The sequence below is a fragment of the Hyperolius riggenbachi genome, chromosome 3 (genome assembly GCF_040937935.1).
Source record: "Hyperolius riggenbachi isolate aHypRig1 chromosome 3, aHypRig1.pri, whole genome shotgun sequence".
In the NCBI taxonomy this organism is placed as follows: domain Eukaryota; kingdom Metazoa; phylum Chordata; class Amphibia; order Anura; family Hyperoliidae; genus Hyperolius; species Hyperolius riggenbachi.
In genome coordinates this window covers 235,636,458-235,659,130 of record NC_090648.1, presented here as the reverse complement: position 1 = coordinate 235,659,130, position 22,673 = coordinate 235,636,458, and the positions used below count along the sequence as shown (strand labels likewise).

The 22,673-nt window shown below is 43.2% G+C and overlaps 1 protein-coding gene across 8 annotated transcripts in view; it reads left to right on the top strand.

Annotated features, from left to right (window-relative positions):
- The window catches only part of LOC137563493 (testis-specific gene 13 protein-like), a 235,827-nt gene that overhangs the window by 57,110 nt on the left and 156,044 nt on the right, over positions 1-22,673 (top strand). For 5 of the 8 annotated variants that reach the window (XM_068276007.1, XM_068276002.1, XM_068276004.1 and 2 more), the window contains one exon: positions 17,452-17,631. The exons of the other annotated variants lie outside the window; for them this stretch is intronic. The gene's annotated coding sequence lies outside the window, so the exon portion shown is untranslated. The remainder of the gene's footprint in view (positions 1-17,451; positions 17,632-22,673) is intronic. 8 annotated transcript variants of the gene reach the window in all.

Here is a 22,673-nt window from a genome sequence, read left to right as displayed (position 1 = left end):
TTTCCTAATGAATTTATTAACATCGATGTACGTTTCAAATTTATTCATCTTGGTGTCAGGAACAAATTTGAGGCCCTTGTCTAGAATCTTTTTCTTGTCCTCTGTCATAGTTACACCACCCACCTCAAAGATACCATCAAAACTTAGATTCTATTCTCTTAATCTTTTTATGTCTGGAGTGTAATTTTCTTCCTCCCCTTCTTCCTCGTCGTCTCGGAACCTTTTTCTGTCCCAGCCCTCCCCGTATACCCGTTTTTCTTGGGGGTAATGGTTTCGGTCTCTGGGGATAGATCTTGTAAGTTGTGGGATAGATCTTGTAAGGGAACAGATGGCTCCCCTGAAGGCTTTGGATGATTACTCCACATTTTCTAAGGCCTGTCAGGAGGCCATGATTAAGGGTGAAAAGGTGATCAAAGAAAAAAAGTGCAAGAAATTTAAACGAGATAAATTGGATTGTAGGTCCAAAAACATGTATAAATGGCAGAAGCCTAAGAAACCCCACATCCCCAAACCCATAGAACTTCCACTTGAGGACAGAAATCCTCCCCCACCCCACCCACGTCATCCAACTCCCAAGCAACCTAATCCACGTCCACGATATAATCCGCACAGACCATATTATCCACCTAGAGGTCGGCCATATGACCCATCTATACCCACCTATAATAGATACACTCCTTTAGAACCCAGAACCCCTTTTTAGGAGACCTCATGGTACCATCCTTCCCCTCGGAGGATGCCATACGGTTATCCAACACGCCCAAAAAGACCCATGGCCCCGACCCCCTATTATCCTCCACGACCCAACCCCCCCCCCCATTGCCCCAGAGACCGAAACCATTACTCCCAAGAAAAAAACTTCCACCATACGACCAACGGGTATACGGGGAGGGCTGGGACAGAAAAAGGTTCCGAGACGACGAGGAAGAAGGGGAGGAAGAAAATTACACTCCAGACATAAAAAGATTAAGAGAATAGAATCTAAGTTTGATGGTATCTTTGAGGTGGGTGGTGTAACTATGACAGAGGACAAGAAAAAGATTTTAGACAAGGGCCTCAAATTTGTTCCTGACACCAAGATGAATAAATTTGAAACGTACATCGATGTTAATAAATTCATTAGGAAAATCAATATTAAAAAAAGTTTTTTACAACAAACCGCCCCATTGCGCACCAGCCAATCCCCTCCTATGTACCAACACACCAATCTTAAAAAGCCATCCCTGTTCAATCCTTATCTTTTAAATAACAAACACGTGGATATATTCAAAAAAGTCGTTTTGGAGGAATTGGATGATATCAACACTGAAAGTAATCGCCATGTCAAATCCAATTTTACTAGGAAAGAACAATTGCTGTTACGGGAGATGAGTAAAGATGAAACATGTGTTGTAAAGGCAGCTGATAAAGGGGGAGGCATTGTTGTTTGGGAGAAAGATGTGTATATTCATGAGATTCAACAACAACTGAATGACATTGAGACCTACAGACCTCTAAAGGGGGACCCTACTATCAAATATAGAGAGGAACTAGAGGTTCTATTGAAAGATGGTCTGGAACACGATATTTTGACCCAAAAGGAATTTGATTACTTGAATATCAAATATCCTAGGAGACCGGTCATATACGTGCTCCCCAAGCTACACAAAGATCAGGAAGCCCCACCCGGTAGACCTATTTGTATCGGGTATTCACTCGGTAACCTACCGAGTGGGGGAGTATCTTGACCAATTTCTCCAGCCCCTGGTCACAACCACCCCGGCTTTTTTAAAGGATACCCTTGATGCTATTTTGCACATTAATGAGGTCAACCGGATGGTCCAAGGGATGGACCATCCGGTTTACATCTGTACTGCAGATGTGAAGTCACTGTATACATGTATACCTCAAGAGAGATCATTAGAAGTCATTGGGAATTACTTGGAGAGCGGGGGAAACTTATTGACACCCAAGATAGAATTTTTGAAAAGATTATGCACGTTTTCGTTCACCAAGAATTATTTTTGGTTTGAACATCGGTTCTATAATCAACAGCGGGGAGTAGCTATGGGAGCAAAACATGCTCCTAGTGTAGCTAATTTATACATGTCCGCATGGGAAGAACAACATTTGGGGAGTTATAGGGGGGGACCATTGATATCTTGGAAGAGGTTCATTGATGATTGCTTGTTTTTTTGGGATGGAGACGAGGAGTCGCTACTCTCGTTTATCTCCCATATAAACAACAATCAATGGAACCTGCAATTTGAAGTGTCATACAGTTTTACATCCGCAAATTTTTTAGATCTTAGTATATTTTTAGTAGAGGGATTGTGGAGAACAAAATGTTTCTTTAAGGGAACAGACCGCAATTCTTACATCAGGTATGACAGCTGTCATTACCGTCCATGGCTCAGCAATGCCCCTAGAGGACAATTTTGCAGAGTCATGAGAAATTGCTCCTTTGAGTCCGACTATTGGGAGCAATCTCACATTATAGAAGAACGTTTTTTATCTAAGGGATATGACGCGAACAGTGTACGTAGGGACAGAGAAAAAGTCCTACAGGAAGGACGTCCAGCCAGATTATTGAAAAAGCCCTCACAGGCCAGAGACAACTCCAAAAATGAGTTTTCCTTTATTACCACCTTTTCAAAGGACCATCATCACGTTAGACACGTTATGGAGAAAAATTGGGGTATTCTGAAACAAGACCCGGTCCTGGGCCCCAATCTCCCCAAAAAACCCCATATAATTTTTAGAAGGCCACCCAACATGAGTAGTAGATTGGTAAAAAATTTCATTTCCATACAGAGGCCCTACATGTTCCCCAATTTAAAGGGCTTTTTTCCATGTAAAAAGAGCCATCTTTGCAAAATTTGTGAATTTGGGGGGAGAGTCACAAAAACTTTTAATTCTCGGGTGAATGGGAAGGAGTTCAAAATTCACCATTTTCTCACTTGCACTACCAAATATGTAGTATATTTGGTCATCTGTCCGTGCGGTCTGCAATATGTGGGCCGCACGGGCAGAATGACCAAGAAACGTTTTTCGGAACACATTTATAATATCCAACATCCTGATGATAAGTCACATAGTATTCCGGAGCATTTTGCTGAGTGTCATAATAAGTCCCCTGATGGCATAAGATGCTTTGCAATTGATTGTGTAAAACCTAATTGGAGGGGTGGAAATACTATCAAAACGTTATCCCAATTAGAGACACGATGGATCTATCAGTTAGATACACTTAGACCAGGGGGTTTAAATGCCCATATTGATCTTAATTGTTTTATTAGAGATGAATTAGTTTTATGATTAACTTTTATATGTTTTAGTCTGCTGAATATGTTTAATATGTTTTATGAATTATCATAGCTTCTGTGATATAGTAGAATCATCCGTATTTATTTGATTGTACATATATTGTAATTCTAGGACACACAATTGTCCCTTCCTGCCTCCTGTATTGTCGGCTAATTAATGGGAGTGGTGGGAGGAGGATCCATTCAATTGTGTACATCTATATAAATCTTGCTCAGTTTGTACAAAGTATCCCCTGATGAAGGCGTGAGGCCGAAATCCGGATCGGGATACACAATTTTTATATGCAATAAAATCAAGAATCCGTCCTGTAAGTGCATTCTTATGCGCAGCGTTACCAACACTCAGCGCAGTCTGCACAATTAGTTTTGTCCCCTCTGTATGCCCTTATCCAGGAAGTAAGCCGACACTTGGTTGGAGAGCGGTGAAACGCAGAGGGTGACGTCACTACCGGCGGATGTGGAGAGGGAAGGACGGAGTACCTCTGCGCGAGCTCTGAGCCCAGCTGCGCTATTGAGAACCTTCTCTTTCCTCCATATTCCGGAACGGATTACACCATAGGAGGAAAAGGCACCATCCTCGGTTGGGGTATTTGATCCAGTCTAGAGGTACTGTTACGAGACTTGTGTAAGACGGGCAATTCACTGTGGGTTGAGAGAGAGGCGTTGCCGCCCCTACAGTGCTTCCCCGCATTTGATGCTCGGCTGATCAAATATTGTGACTGTCTACATTTTTATCACTTTGGCTTACCATTCTGAGCGCCAGGTGCTCCTACCACAAATTGTATTATTTTTGTGATAATTCACTGGCCTTTCTTATGCTAGATACACACTGATATTTTCTGGCAGATTTACTGTCAGATCAAATATTTCCAACATTTCCGATCGATTTCTAATCATTTTCCAATCGATTTCTGACTATTTTCTGTTCACTTCAATCGGAAATCGATCAGACTCGTTGGAAATAATCGATCTGAGTATAAATCTGCCAGAAAATCTCAGTGTGTGCCTAGTATTAGAGTGTAATCTGTTGAAAGGGACATACATAACATTTTTTGCCATCCTCCTGGTGTCTGCTGGTCACAGGATTCCTGTGACAGCTTTCTCAGACCACTTTCGGACAGACAGTGTTTATTTGTGTTTGGAAAGTCGGTGAAGCTTTTTGAATTTTATATGCACATTCAAACACCAACACTAGTCACAGTGTGTGTGTGTGTGTGTGTGTGTGTGTGTGTGTGTGTGTGGCAAATAGTATGGAAACCTAAAGGATTATCAGTTCATTTGAAGGGGAAATTAGTCAGATATTCCAATAAGTCAGAAGCAGATCAGAGGTCAATGTCGTATCCATACCTTATTTACAAACTATAAGCACTGGTGTAAACCTAATCTAACAGTTTAGTAATCCATGCTCAGTAGTTAAGATCAGTAGTTCCTTATTTGTGGGAAATAATGTATTTGTTGTATGATTTGATTCCATTGCTAGAATCAGCTGTGGGAGAGAGAGAGAGAGAGTCATTTTCCAAGTACCTACCCACCTCCAGAATGTAGAAATGATTCTGGAGGGGGTAATGTTTACATAAGACAGTGCATACTTATCTGCCATAATTTCTTGGCTTTACTTTTTTTTTTTTTTTTCTCCAAACTCAGCGTACCCACGGTACTGTACCCAAGAGAAAATTTAGCTTCATTAAAGCACTCCCATCATTGGGTATGGTTCGCATCATCGTTCGATTTTCCTTATTTATTTTCTTTCCTTTTATTATTATTAATTCTTGTAGTTAAAGCATCAATAAGGGAAATAAAGCCAAACCAAATATCTACAAATAGGTCATTTATATACTCTACATACAGATTATAAATTATACATTCTGCCCCGAACCCAAATTTTTATCCCCTTGGCCCATACGCAGTACCCTTCCTCGCCCGAGTTCTCCCCAAACTTCTCAACGAATCCGCTTGTACCTCAACCCAAGTCTAGATTTTAATCTCCGCCCCACCTAACAACTCCACCCCCACCTAACAACATTTCTACAATAGAATACCCAAGTAATGTCCCAAATTGGAGGTGAGGGTTCTTCTCATAAAGAGGGGCTCGGGCGAAAAAGTGAATCTGCGCACGAACCCTTATGTTCTTCTAAAATCATGCTATTAAATGCGCAGATACCCATGTATCTCTCTCATGCGATACCGTCTCATGGGGCGCCATCTCTCTCATGAGATACCGTCTCATGGGACGCAGCCACTTCATCCAATCAAACTCCCACTTCAAGCATCCATCTATCCATCCATTAATTGACCAGACTCATCCCGACAATCTCACTCCCCCCTCCCCCACCCCATTGGAAACAGGGAACCCCAGAACACATCCTCCATAGTATCATGCTGCCGCGTACTACCCACTGCAGTCTGCCTGTTACTCCCAATATCGCCCACCTTGTTCGCTGTGTGGAGGCCTGGAGAGAGAATCTTGGTTAGGGTAATTAAACCGCCTATCTTTATTTGAGCTCTATTCCTTGTCATTTCTCCATTCATGCAATATTTTTTTCCAGGTCTCTCTTAATTCCTCTATAACACCCTCTCCTAATGTCTCTTCTTCCTGCCTTCTCAGTGTATTATTCATGTAGTTACACCATTCCTCCAAAGTAGGGATCTGACCTCCTTTCCAGTATTTGGTAATGAGCGCCTTTGCAACTAGAGTTCCCATTTCTTTTAGGAATCTAGTAACTCTATTATCATCTGTATCAGCGATACTAAAGATCACCCCTTCTGCTGTCAATATTCTTTTCCTCTTACACTCCTCATTTCTTACAGATTTACCTCTCACGAAGAGCTCTATCCTTTCCCAAAATTCTTGGATCCTTGGGCACCCCCACCAGATATGGATTTCGTCCCCTAAATCCTTGTTGCATCTTCCACACCTATCGCTATTTCGCTTAGAGATTTTGTTTAACCTTTTTGGTGTCATATACCATTTATTTAAGAGTTTGTATTGTATTAATAGTAAACTTGTATCATGAATTGCATTCATTTTTTGCCAAATACTGCGCCATTTTTGTGTACAGTCTCTCTCCCAGCTACCACAGAACAAAGGTAATCCAGGATTCAGCAGGTCAGCATAAAAGTCATAATAGATGGAGATCATACCTTTCTGGCACCTTCTAGAGTAGATATTTTTCTCTAGTATATTTAATTTTTCCTTAATTTTTTTTACCCGTTGATTCCAGTCTGCCAAGATAACTATTCACCTGATTTAGCCACCAATATCCTTTCCCTGCCTGCTCACAATTTAGACCGGCAATTTTTAATTCTTTGTTACCCACAATATCTATGATTCTAGTATCGTAAGCGATCTTATTAAACCAGTTTAGATTGCAAGCAGGAAGGAATTCCTTATTGTCTTTCAGAGATATCAAAGGTGATATGCCCGTTGATCTATCACATGTTTCTATTGTCTGCAGGAGTGTATTTAATGTTGGTTTGATTTATATGTTCGTTGTTGTTTTAATTAATTCTTTAATATTTTCTGGAATCCATGAGAATATTTTTGCAAAAGCTACTTCGCATTGCTCTAACGCGGTCCACAGTAACTTGGAATCTGCCCTGCCGTCCTCTAATCTCCATGAAGTTACTCTTGTAAGATGGATGCTTCTATAATACCACAGGAGGTTTGGTGCTGCCAGGCCCCCATCCTCTTTTTTTTTTTCTTACTGATCATACTATACTTTATCTTTCTCTTACTATTAGCCCATATGAAGTCCTGAAAGATGTTATGCCAGGACTTAAACCATGAGCCCGGTAAATTTATTGGAATGCATTGCATTATAAACAGGATCTTAGGTAATATCATCATTTTAATGATTGCAGTGCGCCCCAATACATTAAAACAGGGTCTGTTCCAATCCCTCAACTTCTTCTTTATATCAGTCAGCAGGGGTTTATAGTTAGCGGCAAGAAGGTTATCTAACCTGTTACATAATGTTATTCCCAACAAACTATAAGAACTGGTCTAAACATAATCTAACAGTTTAGTAATCCATGCTCAGTAGTTAAGCTCAGTAGTTCCTTATTTGTGGGAAATAATGTATTTGTTGTATGATTTGATTTTTATTGCTAAAATCAGCTGTGGGAGAGAGTCATTTTCCAAGTACCTACCCACCTCCAGAATGTAGAACTGATTCTGGAGGGGGTAATGTTTACATAAGACAGTGCATACTTATCTGCCATAATTTCTTGGCTTTACTCTTGATGGGCTGGTTTTGCAAATGCCAGTTGCTTGCTTGTAAGAAAAGTAAGTTTGTCATATATCCTAACACCTCTTGCTATCCAGTCATCACCAATATGAGGTTGTCCGATAGGCTGGATGCCACTCCCAGCTCCTATCTTTTCCTGTGGGCACACAACTCAACACTTGACTTCTCCCTCTACTGTGAAAGATTCACTGCTCCAGCACTTATTGCTGTTCTGTTCTCACTGTTACATTTATTATAACTAAGCATTTAACCCTTCCCATACACTGATTTGGTTGATTAAGTTTTGGTTTGTTAGTAAAAGTAAATCGGTAACTATATCAGTACTGTACACAATTTTTCTAGATCTCCTTCGTATGTCTTGAATCTCCCCACAAGAGTGAAGTACTGAAAATGATATGCCATAATAATAAATATCTGGACGGTAGGGCAGCAAAGGTGCTTCTCACCTTATTGCCACAAATAGTAAACATTATTTGCGTGTTTATAACCATCCATACATGTCCTATAACTTACATGCAAGCACTGACTTCACTCTGCTGCTGCATAATCTGCACATTAGGCAGTCATAACAACTTGATAAATAAATAGATGTCAGAGCCTGTGATACAGAGTATACTGTTACCATAAGAACATTTTATACAAAAACAAGCCTGGTCTGCTACGTATATACATTGGGGTTGCAGACAGCTCTGGGAAACCATGCTGTAAATAGAAATTGGGGAATATAGCTTCATATAAACTAGTTTTTTTTTTTTTTCTACATAAGGAAATGAAGTATGACAATGCAGTATCAGTAAGTCATGGAAAAGCAAACATTAGGAAACCGACATGCAACTGACATTTGACAGTATTTGTCACCTCACTGGCAGCATACTATGGGAGCCACATATTCCAAAGGCCACAGTGTGCTACCATTTTGTAGCAGAAATAATATCATGTATGTCATTTTTATATGGGCATGCTTTTTTCATATTTATTCTAGTAAATCTATTCATTACCTGAGAAATGATAAGGATAGTATATTGCACAGACAACACTTGTTGCTTTATAGTGGGACCAGTTCATGAAAAGGTCAGTCTATGTAGAAGTGGTAAAATTGTGCAATCAAAATTGCATAATTAGTGGGCACCTTTAAATTGCATCAGTAACCTAGTGTTACTGCCTTTATAACCCAATAATCCCCTCACTCAATTGTTTTGTTTATGTGAAACAACGTGTTGCGAAAGATCCTGATAACTTCTGTTAATCCCACTTGTGTGTCATGGAGGGCAGTTTGTGTTGTTTTTCAAACATTTTATTAAGTGGTAGAATATCATGTTCACATTATACACAGTAGCATGTGTGTTGGAATGGTGGAGAAGCACAGCAAGAAGCCTGACAAACAAGAAGCAATGTGTTGCAGATAGCTATTTGAGAGTCTAGAGACGACTCACGCAAATAAACATTGTTCTAATACGTGTGTTGATTGGAAATCTGCTAATGCTACAGGTGGCACCTAACTGTAATTCTGAAACACAACTGACCAAAGACTGGAAACACTGATGTACAGCAAAACACATCCACTTGAAATTTACAATAGTAGTGTTACCCACAGTAATCATATGTTTACTTTCATTTGTAAAGGGCACTAGATAAATGTCAGCTAGAATACAATCGGTTGCTGTGGCAACACTTTCTTTTCTGTTGTGGTACATATGGCCCAGTGTGTGAAACGATGGAATCATATTGGCTTCATTATTATTGGCACACATCTACATGTTTATTCTAAGGGGATGCTACAAAAATCTGTGGTTTAAAAAGGTTGCTTTGCACATAAAGTAGGCATATCTTAAAACTGCTATTTTCCCTTTGCCCTGCATTCAGTAAGTTCAGCAGCAAGGCAGGGCTTCACACATGCAGAAGGGAAACAGCAGAAAATGTTCTCAGTATGTTCTGCAGATGGCATGGACGACAGTTTCCTCTTTATGGCCCTTCTGCTAGTAAAATGTGCCTCCCAGGACTTGAACAAGTCAAATTTAGGTATTAAAGTGTAAAAGGAGAACAGATAGTAGACAGCTTATTTTTGTATGAATGATTCCAAATTGTCTCCCACCATGAAAGTGCAAAGCCCAGTTGTTGTTTTTTGTTTATTTTTAGTGTATAAATATACCCCTTATTGGTGCAGACTAGTGGGTTTTGTTTGTGCATTGTTGAGGTTGTGTCATGTTATGCCCATTATATGTGAATTTCAGTCATTGATAGGTCTGAACCAGGTAATGGTTTGGAACCTTTAATTAAATTATACCTTAGAATTTTAAAGCCCTCAATATACCCCTTATTGGTGCAGACTGGTGGGTTTTGTTTGTGCATTGTTGAGGTTGTGTCATGTTATGCCCATTATATGTGAATTTTAGTCATTGATAGGTCTGAACCAGGTAATGGTTTGGAACCTTTAATTAAATTATACCTTAGAATTTTAAAGCCCTCAAAATTTTTACAACAGCTGAACATTTCAGATTTTATGTTTGGTTTCTAGCTGGACTTTGTCTTTTAAATATTGTTAATGACTTCTTAACGCCGTCTTCAGCGGCACATTGCCCTTTATTGATTGCCCAACAAAGGATGTGCACAGCTCCATTGTGGAGAGATAGCGATAATGCTGGTGATAAGTTAAAAGGACAGAACATTCCCAACCTGTGTTTCTGTTTTGAGCACAACGATTACTTTCCAAAGACCTTGTGGACATATGCCAGTTTACCAACACATAACAGCAGGGCACAGTTATACAGTTTTGCAACATTTTAAAGAGTTCTGAAAAAAGTGTAGTGAAATATTTTATTCTTAGTATGTGAATTAAACTTGATTTCTGTGTACCAAAAGAGATAAAGGCCACATGCACACGTGGATCTCTGTGTTTAGTTGGTGGAAGGGAACATGATAGCCCTTGTTTTACCCCCTATGGACTGCTAATGTTACCCAGTAGCTTATATTTTAATTACATATACCATATTTTCCATTGTAGGGTGACTATGAAAGTTATAAAGTAATTTTTAGAAACATTATTTAATGGCTATTTGCCATCTATGCTTCTTTAGAGGTTGCTGTACTGACTTTTACAATATATGTTGTGCACATGGGGTTTTACTGCTAATTTGCAGCTCCTTAATAAAAACAATGGATGTTAGCATTAAAATGCTCGTCATTGTAAGCTCTCCATGGGTGTTCTCTAGTTTGTTCTAGAGTAAAGCTACCTGTGAAATTAAGTGTACAGTTTTTCTCTGCCAAGATGTTGCCTGGCATCCAGACTGGCTCGTCTGAGACCTTGCGGGGTGTTCAGTCTACCACTGTTGACTTTGTAAGTTTTCTGGTCTAGCTGTGCTGAGACTTTGCTAGTGTCTTTATGTGCCAAAACCTTCCCTGGTGCCCATTCAACCCCTGCGCCAACCATGCTTGCCAATCATTTGCCCTGTATTCTGTATGACTGTGCACTGCTCATTCCACCTGTGGAGTCTCAGCCTCTGTTCAGACAAGCTGTATAGAGTCCCAGCGTTTTCACACTGCTTCTGCTGAGACCTTGCAGTGTAGGCAGCAAAAAATCTTCCCCTGCCGAGACCTTGTTTGGTATCTGCTGAGACCTTGTCCATTGTAGTTCTGCCCATCTTGTACCTGACATCCAGACTGCCTCTGCCAAGACCTTGCCTAGAATTCAGCATGCCTTTTGAAGACCTTTCCTAGCACCCAGTCTGTCACTTTCGAGACTTTGCCTGGAATTTGGTCTGCCACTTCTTAGATTTTGCCAGGAATCAATAATGCCTCTGCCGAGACCTAGCCTGGTGCTCAATCCTACCTATGCCAATACCTTGCCTGGTGTCTCAACACCTCTGTCTCTGTGTAGACATGGCCTGCTGCTCATCCCACCTCTGTGGCTTTCCAAGCTGTTGCCCAGCCCAATTCTTGTCTAAACCTGTTTCCCCACCTGAATCTTTGCCCGTCCAACCTATTGCCCAGCTTTGCTCTGTGGAGCCTCAGCCTCTGGACCACTCTTTCTATTTTTGATGTTTCTACAGATTTCTCACTTGGCTGTACTTTTGCCATCCAGCTAAAACGATCATCTAATCTTTAAAACAACTTAATCTCATTGAATCTATTTTATTCTGTGCTGTCATTTCATATCTTCTTGTGTTATCAGTCACTCAAGACTTTTGATTATATTTTAGTGCTTAACTGAAGTAACACGATGAGATAAACATACACACATATAGTACTAGCCCTACTAAGTATACTAAGTAATTATCTAAAGTAATTCTGTTTTCCAGTGCAGCAATATTTAAAAAACTTGCGTTATCTATGCAAAAAAACGCTTGTCAAACAACTTGAATTCAATCCCATTTCCTGAAAAGTAAATAGAAACTAAAAGCCTTTTATTTATTTGTCAAAGGGAAGATCATGTAATAAGATTTTAGTGTTGGAAAGTTGGCGGGGTCATCACTTTTTATGCTTTTTTTCAGCTTAAAAGGCAGACTGTGGATTTTAAACAGTAGCTGTGACAGTCTAATATACTCTTACAAATAAAGCTATAAAAATGAGACTCATTTCTACACTACGAATGTTCTATCTATCATCTGTACTACACACACAATGTAGTATCTTACAAGTTTATTTTCCCTTCAAGTTCACTTTAAGGACTGTTTTCTGCAGACCTGATGAGTGTATCAATTTAAGTCTCAGTCTCCCCCTTTAAAAGGGACCCTTAGCAGTGCAATAAAAAAAGGAAATCTGGACTTACCTGGAGCTTCCTCCAGTCCCCCGTAGCCTGCGTGGCCCCTTCCATGGTCCCACTGGTGGCTCGGATGATCCCGCGCGTGCCCCTGATCGCCGTAGGTGTCCTGCACAGTTCAATCTTTAGAGAACCACACAGGATGCAGGTGCAGGACTCTCCCAGCGACAGGAGCTGGACGGCCAAGCCGGGCCACGTATGCACAGTACACCCAACTGGCCAGGAAGAACGGGACTGATACCGGCCAATCCAGGAGGCTTTAGACTGTGGCGAGGAAGCAATCTGCGTAGAGGGGGCTGGAGGAAGCCCCAGGTATGTAGAAATCTTTTTGCAACCCTCCTATCATGGTCACTTTAAGCTGGTGAAGCTGATGATGCTCCTATATAACCCTTTCCCCTAACCTGCTAGAAATGCACGGTATTACATTTTCTATACAGACTGCCTAAACAAAGGCTATCCTCTGCAAAATGTAGTGCTGAGCATAACATGCTGCGTGTATTGATTTGATTAATCTACCAATATGCTCGCTAGGTTCTTCTTTCATCTCATAGAAGGTAAAATACCGGTAAATGATTTGTGCTCCTTATAGCTGCATCCATATACAGATGCTCAAGCTCTTCAGCTGGATGATGCCACCGCCAGCAGCAAAGTCAACACGTGTAGCTTGAGTCATCATTCCATTAAACATTTATTAGAAGAAGCATTAAAGCATACCAACCAAAGGTGCTGCAGTCAGGATATATTCAAGGATATTCTGTAAAGACAAGCAGCAATATGTAATCGGACTTAAACAGGAACCAACCAGCAAAAAAAAAAGAGTAGTACAAGCCAAAGGTAAATAGACCATGTTTGTACTACAAGGCATGGCCAACACCACAGTGCATTATAACATTAATATATATAAATCAGTGACTTTATAGTTATAGATATATTATAAAAACAGTCCAGCATGTGGTTACTGTAGTGTATCAATGTTCTAGTATATCAGCAATAGAGTAAAGCCATTTCGCTGCTAAAACGTGCAGCAAGAAACAATACAAAGTCTGTGTAGTTAGAACCATGCAGTATTTAGTTCTCACCCTAGATCAGGGGTCTCAAACTCAATTTACCCGGGGGCCGCAGGAGGCAAAGTCAGGATGAGGCTGGGCCGCATAAGGGAGTTCACGTGTCCCCGCCACAAAGCGAGGGCTGCAGAGCCCCCAAATCGACCCGGGGGGCAATCCGCCGGCATTTCCTGGAAGGGGCAGAGCTTTCAGCTTCAGCTCTGCCCCTCCTGACGTCAATCGCGGCGGATCGCCGCCTCTGCCCGCCCCCCTCACTCTTCCTTCACAGAGAGGGTCGGGGGAGAGGCGGCGATCCGTTCGGCGATTGACGTCAGGAGGGGCAGAGCTACAGCTGGAAGCTCTGCCCCTCAGCACAGTCGTGGATGTTTGCGCGGGGGATTTGGGGGTCTGCAGCCCTTGTTTAGCGGCGGGGATGCGGCGGATTACTTGGGAGCACTGAAGCGAACTATAAGGTAAAATAGGCAAATATAGTTCGCTTCCGTGTCTCTTTTGCCGGCAGGCAGGCCCCCCCCCCCCCGGCAGGCAGGCCCCCCCCCCAACAGATACCCTGGAACAAAAATCGGCATTAAGGGACCTTTTTTGCAGCTGGTATAGTCAGGGTGTGAAGCCCCAATCGGTTGGAGCTCCACATTCTGGCTATCGCAGCCTGCATGGGGGACAAGGGGTTAACCACTTGCCGACCAATGGATTTTTCACTGATCGGTGCTGCGGGGGCTCTACAGCCCGCAGCACCGATCAGGAGTGCAGCAGGGCGATCAGACTACCCCCCTTTTTTCCCCACTAGGGGGATGTCCTGCTGGGGGGGTCTGATCGCCGCCGGCCATCTGCGTTTTGCGGGGGGGGCTTCTCAAAGCCCCCCTCCGCAGCCATTTCCGCCCTCTTCCTCCTTACCTCCCTCCCTCCCTCTCTCCGTAATGCGCAGGACGGAGTTCCGTCCTGCGCATTGAAGGATAGGCTTCAGCCTATCATATGCCGGCGATCCCCAGCCAATCAGAGGCCGGGGATCGCCGATCTGCCTTACGGCGCTGCTGCGCAGCAGCGCCGTATGATGTAAACAGCGGGGATTTCTTCCCCGCCTGTTTACATTTTGCCGGAGAGCTGCGATCGGCGGCTCTCCGGCTGTTCACGGAGACACCCTCCGTGAACTGACATGGAAAGGCCGCTCGATCGAGCGGCCGTTTCCATGGTAACCCGCAGACGACCAGTTTACGCCAATCGGCGTTAGCTGGTCGTCAAGAGGTTAAAAAGTTTCAGGAGGGGGGACCCCACATAATTTAAAAAAAAAAATTCCCACACTCTAAACATAAAAAAAAAATTGGGAAAATAGGAAAAAATGCCAAGAATCTTCATACAGCCATATTGCGGCTGTATAGCGATCCCTGGCCAAAGCGCTGCGGCTGTGTATGGACCCCCTGGAAACCCTGTCAGGAAATGTATTGCTCTTTCTTTTGATACATGTAAAATTACACTACCGTTAGGTTTGCTACTAAAAGTGACATTTACCGCATTTAAAAGTATACTTTTTTCCTTCGAAACTTTAAAATCGATTTTCTCAAAAACTATAAGGTCTTTTTGCAAAATAGTTTTTTCCTATTATTTCTAATGATCTCCTTAACATATCCTGCAAATTTAGGGTTTCTAGCATTTAAGGTGGATTTGCTATTAACCATTTAAGTCGGCGGGTTTTTAAATGTGTATTTTTTTCCTTTGCAACTTTAAAATCGATTTTCTCAAAAACTATAAGGCCGATTTGAAATTTTTTTTCCTCTTGTAGCCACTGGGGGCCCCTACAAGCTCTGGGGCCACAAAATATTGTATCGAGGGCCGCAAATGGCTCGCGGGCCGCGAGTTTGAGACCCCTGCCCTAGATGCAGCTGTCACAGGCAAGGCTGTTGAAAATACAGGCCATAAATCACACCTAATATTATTTATTAGAGAAAAGGAAATTTGTGTATTAATAGCCAGCATCAGAACGCAACATTAAATATTAAAGTACTCCTTAATGTCTGTTGTTATAAAATGTCAAAGTTAAAGAGGATCTGTAACATCATAAGATCCCCTGGGGGTTACTCACCTCGGGTGGGGGAAGCCTCCGGATCCTAATGAGGCTTCCCACGCCGTCCTCTGTCCCACGGGGGTCTCGCTGCAGCCCTCCGTACAAGATGACGTCATTCTTTACCTTCCCGGCTCCTGCGCAGGCGCTCTGACTGCTGTCGGCTCCGAACTACACGGAAATACCCGATTACCGTCGGGTCTGCTCTACTGCGCAGGCGCAAGTTTCCGGCGCCTGCGCAGTAGAGCGGACCTGACTGAGATCGGGTATTTCCGTGTAGTTCGGAGCGGAAAGCAGCCACAGCGCCCCCGCTGGAGCCTGCAAAGGTAAATATTGAACTGACAGTCGGCTCTGTCGCCGGCTGTTCGGAGGGCTGCAGCGAGACCCCCGTGTGACAGAGGACGGCGTGGGAAGCCTCATTAGGATCCGGAGGCTTCCCCCACCCGAGGTGAGTACCCCCCAGGGGATCTTTTTGACGTTAGAGTCTCTTTAAGGCATCTAATACAAAATCAAAGTAAAGCAGTGTTAAGACACAAATATAATAAAAACATTTAAGCCGCAATTGTTTTGCTGTACTGTCCAATAAATGACAGCAAGAGCTGGGGGAAATCATTCACTCTGTTGGTGGACTCCAAAAGGGGATATGCACAGTTACAGTGGTTGCTACAAAGTGCCCTTCACTGGTACATCTATTAAGCAATGAGCAGCAGTTCCTGCGCTCCCAAACAGTAATGCTGTTGTGGCAGTTACATCCGAAAGTAGAAGTGTTGTGTGGAGGAGATGTGCCCATAGGTTCCTATAGTATAGCAACGCACAACCTGTCTTATCACCAAGCAGAAAATGTTCGAAATTGAAGTGGCAATTGGGGAGAAGAATGCGAGGTAACTGTGGAAAAAGAAACTAGCATATTAAAAAAAAAAAAGTCCATATAACAAATAGATAGTACAACAAAAATACGTAAATGACCAAAGATAATCAAAGCACAAATTCTTAGTTATGGGAGGGGCATGATGGACAGAAGGCTGCACAGCCACATATGACTTCAAAATTAAAGGGGGACAGCTGGAAGAATATATGCACATTGCAATGATAATGGAATTGGGAAACATCCACAGAGCCTTATTTCTACAGACAGAAATTATGCCATTTTCATCCATAATTATGGAAAAGATATATACCAGGAATCGTGGCAAAAAAGCACTCAAGACACAAAATGAAAAAAAAAAAAAAATATATATATATATGGATTGAATGCTGTGATATTGATGGTGAATAAATGGCACATCAACAATAATTCACTAATTGTAATAACTGAGGAAACTGCAGAAATGGTTTAACACCCCCCCCCCCTCCTAATGTTCAATAACCATCCCCCTTAGATTACAGGACTGGTGTCTGTAATTTGCAAAATGAGCCACAATCAGTTTGTTAATCTTAAAGTGAACCAGAGATGATTCACGAGGCTTAATTTATACTTACCCGGGGCTTCCTCCAGCCCCATGAGCAGCGCGGAGTCCCTCACCGTCCTCCCCGACCCCTCCGTTACGCCGATATGACTCCCGTTAATCCGGGCAGTTGCGGCCTTCTGCGCAGGGTCCGCCACGTGCACGCCTCTTGTTGTGCTCCCGTCTCCTGGAGTGTTCTGCACAAGCACAGAAGACCTTGACTGGTGGCGACTGAGCGGATTACTAGCAGTCACAGTGCCGGAATGGAGGGGCTGAGGAGGACGGCGAGAGACTCAGTGCTGCACATGGCTGGAGGAAACCCCGGGTAAGTGTAAATTAAGCCTAGTGTACCATCTCTGGTACACTTTAAGTTTAAGACAGTTGCTTAGTCGTTAGATGGAGATGCATATGCCACATAGATGTTTTTTAGTCCATCTAATTTAATTGCCTTTGGTAAATTGTACTTGTATTGAATTGGGCTTGTCCATGTACATAAAAAACAAAGGGATATTTTAATAAGTACACACTCCAGTCTGTGTTAATATTATATCCATTAATATAACATTTCTTACTTCCTACAGTGACCCATTCATTTTACAGGGATGAGGTGTTCTACATACAGTATCTATAGGAATACTAGCTCAGGATACAAAGTCTCTAGTAAGCATTCCTATCCCAGTGCAGTCTGAGAGCTATGCAAAACAGCTTTCACAGTGAGATGTGCAGCACTCTACCATGGCCTGGGAAAACAGTAGATACAGGTATGTCTGTGTAATAAAGCTTGTTAAAATACTTGAGATTTAAATTTTTTTAGAGAGAACGTGATTTTTTTTAATTGGCCAACTCTGACTGCATTGTCTGGTTTATCTGTTAGAGAATTTACTATTGACATAAGATAACTATTATTGAGATGGCATGTACATTGTCTGGCTAGAGCCAAAAATCATAAACATTTATGGGCTAATGCAGGGGTCCCCAACCACCGGGCCGCGGCCCACTGCCGGTCCGTGGGCAGTTTCCAGCTGGGCCGCGGCGGGTCTGGTCTCTCGCCCCTTCTTTCCCCCTGCTCCTGTCACCTTATGAGCTGGCGGCCGCTTCCTGTCAGATTCCCCGTAGCTGCTCTCCTCTTTGTAGCATCTCCTATTACAGCAGCGCTTCCTGTGCGGCTGCTTTAAGGAGGGAAGGAGGCAGGGCAGTGGCTTCCTGTAGCGGCGATCGCCGTTACCATGGGAACCGCTGCCCCGCCTCCTTCCCTCCTTACAGCAGCCGTGCGACGCGCTGCTGTAAATAGAAGATGCTGCACGGAGGAGAGCGGCTACGGGAATCTGTGACAGGAAGCGGCCGCCAGCTCATAAGGTAACAGGAGCGGCGGCCGCGGGGGGAGTGGGCTATCCTGAGGCACTATACTAGCTATACTGTGGCACATGGGGCACTATACTAGCTATACTGGGGCACATGGGGCACTATACTAGCTATACTGGGGCACTACACTAGCTATACCGGGGCACTATACTAGCTATACTGGGGCGCATGGGGCACTATACTAGCTATCCTGGGGCACTATACTAGCTATCCTGGGGCACACTGGGCACTATACTAGCTATACTGGGGCACACTGGGCACTATACTAGCTATCCTGGGGCACTATACTAGCTATCCTGGGGCACTATACTAGCTATCCTGGGGCACACTGGGCACTATACTAGCTATACTGGGGCACACTGGGCACTATACTAGCTATCCTGGGGCACTATACTAGCTATCCTGGGGCATACTGGGCACTATATTAGCTATACTGGGGCACTATACTAGCTATACTGGGGCACTATACTAGCTATGCTGGGGCACTATACTAGCTATCCTAGGGCACACTGGGCACTATACTGGGGCACACTGGGCACTATACTAGCTATCCTCGGGCAGTATACTAGCTATCCTGGGGCACACTGGGCACTATATTAGCTATACTGGGGCACACTTGGCACTATACTAGCTATCCTGGGGCACTATACTGTCAGGAACCGGCCCGCGGCACGCCTGCGTATGCGGTTCCCGACTGCGGGTTTGACCAGATCAAGCGGGGAGCAGCCTTATTCGAGCTACAAACAAGGCTGTGACCCCTCAAAAGCTCCTTACTGCCACCACTAGCGGTTTGCTAGACACGTCCACTCGGCTGTCGAGTGCTCAGCACGCAATCTGCGTTTTCGTATTTGGGTCAGCTTTGCGCTTTAGACCGAATACGGGAACGCCACGCACACACACGCACAGTTGCAATCTTACACTGTAGTGAAGCAAAACCACTAACAGTCGTTCCGAACGATACTGTTAGCCACTCTGCTGTCGAGCTACTCACACTGGCGTTTTCGTACGCTGGGTCAGCTGCGCGCTTTAGGCCAACGTATGACAAACGCCCCCACACACAATGCAATTACAATCTCATACGGTAGGGTTGCTCTAACGTACAATTAGGCATGGATTTATACACAGTCGCACTTCAGTCTCTTCTAGGCTATGAGTGTTAGTTTAGTACAGCAGAAGTCAAACTTATTTAAATAACAATTTAATATTCCAGAAAAAACATGGAACAATGCAGAACTTAATATATACAAAAGATGTACAAAAACAAAGTAAAAAAGTTACACAGTTTAAAAAAATACACACAAGGATATTTGCATAAAAATGGGGATTAAAACGTTACCAACTTAAAGGTCTAAACGTTGTTGGCGGGAGCACGCCTTTTTTCGACCAGGAGTCGAGATCATCCCTAGCTATGCGCTATCCCCAGGAGAAGATACCTGTGACTGTCAAGGACCAACTTAAATAGTCTGAAGTGTCCCCTGGGGCATTTAATGTCCAGCCCCCAGGAACTAATGCAATCTCCCCCTTTGTGACATCACCGAATGCTTGTCCTAGTCTTCCTGTGATATGCAAACTTTAAAGGGTTCCTGTTTTAGCTTTTTGAAGGTTGCAGGATTCAACAGGTAAGATTGTATCCTAACAGACATCAAAAGGCTTCCTCAACATTATTTCCTAGCATCAAAGTTTTCCTGTCTCCATTTTTAAAGTCTGCAGAGATTTCCAACCCCTTCCAGCTGGCTGTCATGTACATTTCAAACCTTCAGGTGTCAACTTCCCCTGTCCCCAAGACTCTGGTAGTCTTGCATTGTATAATGGGACAATGGCTGACTCTCGAGTTCAAAAGCCAGGCCATCAGCCTATTCTTCCTCAATTGGCAGCTAATTAGCAGTAGACACCTCTTCCCCTGCTGGACAATGAGGGCAGAGGTAATGTACATTTACATACAGAATTCACATGTACATACAGGCTCCCATTAACCGTTTCCTGGGGCCAGGTGGCACCTTCAAGAGCCAGAATAGCTTTTAGCAGACATAGTAGACAGAAAAATGACAGAAATATGTTCCTGTATTCCCTAAAATCATCAGCACCCCAATATATCACCACAAATACTAGCTATCCTGGGGCACACTGGGCACTATACTAGCTATCCTGGGGCACACTGGGCACTATATTAGCTATACTGGGGCACACTGGGCACTATATTCGCTATACTGGGCACTATACTAGCTATCCTGGGGCACTATACTAGCTATCCTGGGGCACTATACTAGCTATCCTGGGGCACTATACTTGCTATCCTGGGGCACTATACTTGCTATCCTGGGGCACTATACTAGCTATCCTGGGGCACTATACTAGCTATTCTGGGGCACTCTACTAGCTATACTGGGGCACTATACTAGCTATACTGGGGCACCCACTATATTAGCTATACTGGGTCACTATACTAGCTATACTGGGGCAACTATATTTGATCACTTTGATACTAATTATACTGGGGCACTATACTAGCTGTACCGGGGTAACTAGACTCCCTATACTGGGGCAACTGTGCTTGCTGTGCCGCCACGAATAATCCACTTCCATCTGATATTTAGATCTTTTATGTGAATAGTCAGGAGCACCGTATGATATGATCTATTCTAATGTTGTTGCTAAGCAGTGTTCCTATGGACTAGTAGTAGCACATTCATGTATTGTAATCAGTGATTGCTGTTAAAGGAACAAAGTCACTTTTTTTTTTTAGAAAGGATATAATTTATTACAATACTTTAAAAAATATGTAAACCCTTTTAAAATGTTGCTTAATTGTAAGCTCTAAATTATATTCCTGTTGGTCAAACTAAACATGCTGACCCCCTTGCTTTACAGCATAGATGCACCCTAAAGATACATACACACGTTGGATTTTTCCAAACGACCGGTTGTTTGGACGTCTGAACGACTGGTCATTTGGATGTCAAATCGGGTGTGTGTACAAATGTTCATTCAGCTGATAACTCTGGATTTGACCGATCCGCTTGGCAGATCAGTCAAAACCAGTCTTATCAGCTGAACAACCATTTGTACACACGCCTGATTTGACGTCCAAACGACCGGTCGTTTGGACAAATCCGACGGGTGTACGCACCTTTAAAGAGAAACTCCGACCAAGAATTGAACTTTATCCCAATCAGTAGCTGATACCCACTTTTACATGAGAAAAATAATGATTTTCACAAACAGACCATCAGGGGGCGCTGTATGACTGATTTTGTGCTGAAACCCCTCCCACAAGAGGCTCTGGTACCGTACGGTACTCCTGGCAAACTGCCACAATGTAACAATGTTCAGAGAGGAAATAGCTGCTTACAGCTGTCTGTTAAAGCCAGACCAGCTAGCAACAGCTCCTTAACCACCCTGGCGTTCTGATTAAATCGCCAGGGTGGCTGCGGGAGGGTTTTTTTTAAATAAAAAAAAAACTATTTCATGCAGCCAACTGAAAGTTGGCTGCATGAAAGCCCACTAGAGGGCGCTCCGGAGGCGATCTTCCGATCGCCTCCGGCGCCCAGAATAAACAAGGAAGGCCGCAATGAGCGGCCTTCCTTGTTTTGCTTATATCGTCGCCATAGCGACGAGCGGAGTGACGTCATCGACGTCAGCCGACGTCGTGACGTCAGCCGCCTCCGATCCAGCCCTTAGCGCTGGCCGGAACTTTTTGTTCCGGCTACGCTGGGCTCAGGCGGCTGGGGGGACCCTCTTTCGCCGCTGCTCGCGGCGAATCGCCGCAGAGCGGCGGCGATCAGGCAGCACACGCGGCTGGCAAAGTGCCGGCTGCGTGTGCTGCTTTTTATTTCATCAAAATCGGCCCAGCAGGGCCTGAGCGGCAGCCGCTGGCGGTGTTGGACGAGCTGAGCTCGTCCAGACCGCTCAGCTGGTTAATCTGCCCACAGTAACAATGTCACCATGTAATACATGTCAGAATGTGAATCTGGGAGAGGAAAGATTTTACAATGAGCAAACCCTGACTAAATCATGTATACATAATTATTGTAAAAATGAAGCACTTTTTTTATTACATTATTTTCACTGGAGTTCCTCTTTAAACTGCCAGAGCTGTTAATCCATTGTGTATACAACTTTCAAACTGTGTATTGTCCTAAAGTTAGGATACATTCTGTTTGTTTTGAAGTTATGTCACCTAAATGCCTTCTGCTTTTAGAAGACTATGCTGTAACTTTGTTTTACAGTGAGAACTTGTTTTCCATAATATCTTTCTTTTTAAACACGAAGACAAATGTTTTTTTTTTTTATTTTCACATATTTTTATCTTGGAATAAATAAGCCTTGCACATTTTTCTGCAATTATTGCTTGAAGATAGTTTTAGGAATGAAAGTATTTACAGTTAGATCTATCAATATTTGGACAGACTTTTTTTTTCTAATTTTGTTTTTTTTTTCATTA